The following is a 5,921-nucleotide window of genomic DNA, read 5'->3' on the forward strand; positions in this document are numbered from 1 at the left end:
CTTCATTGTGTAGAAAGACCACATCCTATGTGTTATTTCTTACTGTAATTTCCCTTTATCTAGCAGGGTAAGGGTTAGTAATGTTACTGCTGTGTTCGTAAATTTTTAACAGAAGGAAGCAGCACAGTCACTCAGGCAACAATATATAATAACGAGTAAGATTGTAATAAACACATCACCCTGTTAGACATACATGGAAGAAAATGTGCTGATAACAATGCAGTGGGTGGATCTCTTACAGGCTGCTGAGTTTATTGTCATACCAATTTAAAAAAAATCAATGGTTGACAAAAGGAAATAGGTGAACAAGGAACCATCAGCGGATCAACGTATGTGGAAGTGTGCTAGAGGTAGGCTATAAGGCATTTTTCTAGAGAAGATGGAGCTGTGTGTGAAAAAGCATAAATTACACAATGATACAGAAACATGTGGATGGGGAGCAGGCTGCACTGTGTTGACCCTGCTTGTGTACAGCTAGCTTGCTTTTGCAAACACTTAAAAGTTTCTTTTGGGAAGCATGGGGTGTTCCACTGTATTTTGCCATCAGCAGTGTTTGGTCCCAGGCATCCCACCTGCCTGTGTCAGCTCTTGTGGCTGGAAGTGATGCACCATCCATTCCGTGCTGCTGAAGGCAAGAGCAACATGCTCTTCTCTTGCAGAACAGGGTTTCTGACCCTCCTGTAGGGCATAGTGATGTTCTGCTTTGTAACTGCACCTATGGAGGGAAAAAACAGCTCAACTCAATTGCTGCTATCCTGGCAACTTGTGATAGCACTAGCTGTTATGGGGGGGAAAAGATGGGTTATTTGTACGAGAACAAACTGACCTAGCTATAGGTGCCCTTGTTCATCCTGGAGAGGATGGAAGGGACTATTAGAGGTCATCTAGTTTAACTTGAACAACTGTATGACTCTGTGATGTCAGAATAAGGATGTGATAAGAATTAAACAGAGGACTATTTCACAGTGTTTAGGACCATAGCATTTATTTCTGAAAATCTGTATCTACAGGAGCATTTGAGTACAGCCTGCCTGGTGCTGGTAAACACAACCTTTGTCACATCAGTTCTGGTGGTGGCATGGCTATGTGTCTCCTCCAGAGCTGCTGATTCCCACAGTAGTTTTGCCCTCTGAACTCGAGTCTTGCAGTTGCTCAACTATTGGTCTACTGTGAGAGTAACAGTCAGATTTCTGAAGACTAAGTATTTAATATAATTTCTAAAGGACCAAAACATGGCACATTCTTATAATCATGCTGAGTTTACTGAATATGAAGATAATTTCAGACTGTGAATAGAATGTCTTTCAGCATCACCTACTTCAGAATGCGTTACGTTGTGACTTGCTGAAGGAGCACAGCTGGTAGAAAGTGCTTAACACGAAGTCAGTGCATTGCTGCTGCTTTGCCCACAGGAAAAGCAAGCATCTCTCTCGCTGCACTTGGAAGGTTTGAGTGACTTGAGCTACTTACTGTTTTCATATACAAACTACATTGATCTAATATTGATGCTGAGGAGATAACTGTGACTTAGGTGACCTTGATGAAAAAACCCAGCATCGTTAGTCTACAACCTTTGCTGACTGAGTAGTAAATCCAACCTTTGCTGTTGGAAGTGATGGTTAGCTATTTGCACTGAAGGCATTTGCATTACAGCTCTTCTGGTGCAGCAATTATACTGAACCCAGCCTCTAACAACAGTGGGAACAGCTTCATCTAAAACCACGTCACTGGGTTGTACCTACACCTGCACCCTGTCCATTCCTGTGACCCTGGCAGGCTCAGTACCAGTGAGTTGGGTTTTGCAGACTTAACTGCAGAGCATTGTCCTGCTAGCTGCTCCTGTCTTATAGCAATGAGGCTTTTGCTGGGGACACTTCTCTTGGCTGGCACAGTGGGGAACTGCTGAACAGAGCACTTCTGGAGTTTTTTGGTGTTAAAAGTCTGTTATTATGGCAAACACATGCAAGGAAAATGGTGTAGAAAGAGCTGGACACAGTTCTTGCCAACTATGTAACTTCAAGACAAATTACGTGATACATGACATTAGTGTAAGTGAACCTGATGTTCATGTATCTTGGTTTATGTTGTGCTTCCAAAGGGAGTGGAGGAAATGTTATTTTAAATACAAGTGTGTAACTTCAGTGAAGGAAAGAACTGGAGGTGAATTGCTGATGCTGCCCCAGAGCTGGTACAGGCAAGTGACAGCCCCGTGCCGTGCACTGAGCTGCTGCAGGCTTAGACAAGTTGGGTAACAGCAAAGGAGCGTAGTGACAAAGCCTCTGTGAAATGACCTGCACCAAATCCGTGCTGTCACTTCAGACAAATATCCAGGAGGTCTGTTCCTTTTTGCATGGCATGCTGATAAAATCTCATTGTGTTGTGTTCAATTAGCTCATAGATTATTTCTCTTGCTGGCTCTAAGGAGCTTTGAAAACATTGTCTAAATCCTCAAAATACATAGACACTTAACCCCCAATTAATTTAGAGACTTCTTAAATGTTCAAGGGCAGAGGAAAAAAAGCTGGAGTTGTAGAGAAGCTTGCTTCTTCTCTGGTCCGAAACCCAAAGTTTGAACAATGATTAGGGATGGAGAAGAAGAGATTATTGGCTAAAGAACAAGCAGATAGGAGCAATATGCTCTTTCAAACATCCTTGCTGCATTATTCTAGCCATTATAAAGTAAAGGAAAGTAAAACAAAACTAGTGCTTTGAGTGAAGTTATTTTTTACTACATCCACTAGTAGTTGCACTGTATCCAGCAACGAGTCCAAGGGGAGCCAGTTTGCTCTTGAACAGCCTGCAGTGCATTGGCAACTTCACTGGTAAAGCTATTGGATTTCTTTCTTGGTTCTCAGAAATGTGGCTCTTCTCACAAAGTAGGTAAAGCATGTGTTATCCATACAAATTATAGCACGCATAGCAACATTCCTGTGTTGTCCTCCTTTTATTTAATATTTTCTTTCTTTAATCTCTGAAAGCCTAGATTATTATATACCATTTCTTAGATGTTGATATGAGAGCATCACTCTTGCTTGAAGTTTATGTATTAGAATTACTGAAACACTTTGTTAGCCAGACACATCTGTGTTTTTCTTACTGGAGCTGTTCTTCAGAATTCTTTTGTAGGACTTCATTAAAAGAGATTTTTAATATTCTTGGCAGTGTTAGCCTGATGAATTCAGCTGAATGAATTTGTCATTTTATTTATCTACTGAGGAGGCAGAAAGCTTCTCGAAGAGCAGAGAAACTTGCTAACCAGACTATGAAAATGTCTCATAAACTGCGTTATTACTTCCTACTTTATTGTGTGAGGGGAATTATTTGGCTTCCTCTTCCACATTTTCTCTTCTATTTTATGTAGTCTTACTAAAACAATCAAATTGAGCAAGTATTGTAGAAAGGATTTAATTTTCTAATTGTAATTTGAATTGTGTGAGTTAATGCATTTCAGTATACAACAAAGGGTTTTGCTATCCAAGTTGAGCCAAGCTCAAACTATGTGAACTATCTGTTAGTCACCTGTTGTGTTTACTACTCCATTAGCTAGAAGCAGTTATGGGTCATGCAGAAATGTCTGGTTGCCTTTGCTTTTTGCGGAGCAGTAAGAGTAGTCTGTCTCCCTAGCAAGAGATCCAGTATATTATGTTCTGTATATCTTAATTAAGGATGTTGTGAAGTTTGATGTTGTTATAACAAATAACTTCAGAGAAACACAGTAACAAAATGTCTCAAATGTATGTCAGTAGTAAAGTGCATTTGGAAAAAAAGTTAGAGGAAAATACTTCACTACTCAGTCACTTAACACTGCAACTTACTTAAGAAAAAGTCTAAAAAAAACTGTAAGAAAACTGTTTCCATGCAGGAATATTTGGCAGGCATCACTTCCTCTCATCAAAGACTGGTAGAAATGATTGTGTAGTGCTATCATGAGCTTTAAATTAATTTGTGTCTATCAGTGTTGCATCTAATGATCACATCTAATGATTTGACAGACTTCCATTACGCTTAACCACCAAAGTTTGTTAACATGGGAGCTTTTAAAACTAGAGAACTGCAGGGATAGTTCTGTATTTTTGTGACACATAAATATTTTTCTGTATATTAACACATTTAGATTTAATGAAATTAAAAGCTTTGAGTAAATTAATTACTTTTCTGGCCAGATTACTTGTAGACCTTCTTAGCCTCTTTATTTTCTAGAAGAAAAAAAAAAAACACCCCCAAAAAACAGTGTGAAGTAGTATTTATTTTCAATATGAAGTATGGTGGTTTTTTTAGAATATTTTCTGTTTGTGAGACTGGAGTGTCACCATAGGTAAATCGAACTGTGCCCAGCACCTCCTCTATCTGTGCACAGGGAAGATGGAGTTAGCTCTTGTTTAGTAATGTTGCTCAGAGTTGCTGCAATTTGTCTCAGTTGCAGCAGCAGAATTTAGGATGAGATACACAAAGTATCCATTGGGAATGCTTAATGTTTTCTTATTTCCTCCCCAAATATTCTTCTGATTTGTCTATGTATAAAGTCTTAAGGAAGTTGTTAGGAGTAAAATAGTCCAGCCACACCTATGATTACCTCTGCTGCCATATGATTAAGTAGTCCAAGATCCCATAGCAAAACCACAGCAGAGAAGCAATATATGAGACAGCCCAAGTCATGAAGTGAAATGTCCCAGTGCTTGCTGTTCTTGCTTCTTAATTTCAGGCTTGTTCTCTTATCTTAACAGAGCAAGCCATGCTTCTGGGCCTCCTTACTCCTCTGCTACCATATTTATCTCCTATCCTGTTGTCTTTGCATCTTGGAGGATTTAAGTGAAATTTAAATTGCATCTACAAGGAACACAATACTGAGATAGGTATCTAAACCTGTTATTTAATCTCAACTTTGCATCCTAGTCCTCTTTAAAGGGAGCACTGGACTTCCCCTGCACGTGCCCATTCCCTTCTCACTGAACTGGTTAAGCTGGAGAGATTTATTCAACTGCCGAAGTCGAAGGCATTCACCCCTGCATGCCCTGCTGATCCATCAGCACAGCTGTCCCACTGCTCCCTTTGGAGTGCTATTGCTGTGGCAGCAGCTCCTATCTTACTACCCCAATAATGAGACCCTCTCATAGGAGCACAAAAAAAAAAAAAAAAAGGTAATCTGAGGGATGTTAATTTTTAACTCAATTAGTGTGTAGATTTTCCTTTCCAAGTTTTGTGGATCTTCTGTTGTTGTTTTTAGGATATGGAAACACTGCTTCTGTTTCAGAACCCTGCTACAATTGACAGAAGATGGATATGAAGTCCTGGCACCAATCCATATACTATTAAATACCAATTTATGATGACAATGTGCTAGTTTGTCTACATTACTTTCCATTAGACACTAATTCAGAACAAAGGAAGGTGACCTGGCAGGACAAAATTCAGCTGATCTAGTACAAGCATAGCAGGAATTATAACAATACGTTTTACTAAAGCAGAGTCCTTGTATGTGTGTAATGTATGTAACAATAATAAGGATTAATGTCTTAAGGATTTCACACCGGAGGTTTTCTGAAGAGAAAATAACTAATGGGCTGCTAATAATTTGTAATGTAACTTCAAATATGCTATTACCTTATCACTACAAAGACTATTTTTTTTCTCCACACGTTAAGCCACTTTTAGTAACAAGAATTATGCTCCCAGTAAATGCTTATCTAAAACCTCTCAAAGGCTGAAGGTAACATTCAAGAAGCAAGCAGGCAGCAGAAAACAAAAGCAAGCTCTAATCTGTTCTTTTTATGCCACCTGAGAAGGCTGCTGGGCAGAGCCATGAGTCTCTGTGTATTGCCCCCGGCCCCTTTGCACAGAGACATTTACTCACAACTGCTTGGCCATTGTGGGAGCTCAGTCTTTTGTCAGGCCCTTCATCATGGCAGGATGGGGCGGATTGA

At 39.7% G+C, this 5,921-nt stretch overlaps 1 long non-coding RNA gene across 1 annotated transcript; it reads left to right on the forward strand.

Moving 5' to 3' along the window:
• Positions 1-4,735: 4,735 nt before the first annotated feature.
• On the forward strand, positions 4,736-5,921 carry LOC109368485. Its single transcript, XR_004160403.1, has 2 exons — positions 4,736-4,853; positions 5,225-5,921. It is a non-coding gene; the product is annotated as an uncharacterized LOC109368485 (long non-coding RNA).

Source organism: Meleagris gallopavo, chromosome 7, assembly GCF_000146605.3.
Source record: "Meleagris gallopavo isolate NT-WF06-2002-E0010 breed Aviagen turkey brand Nicholas breeding stock chromosome 7, Turkey_5.1, whole genome shotgun sequence".
Classification (NCBI taxonomy): Eukaryota; Metazoa; Chordata; class Aves; order Galliformes; family Phasianidae; genus Meleagris; species Meleagris gallopavo.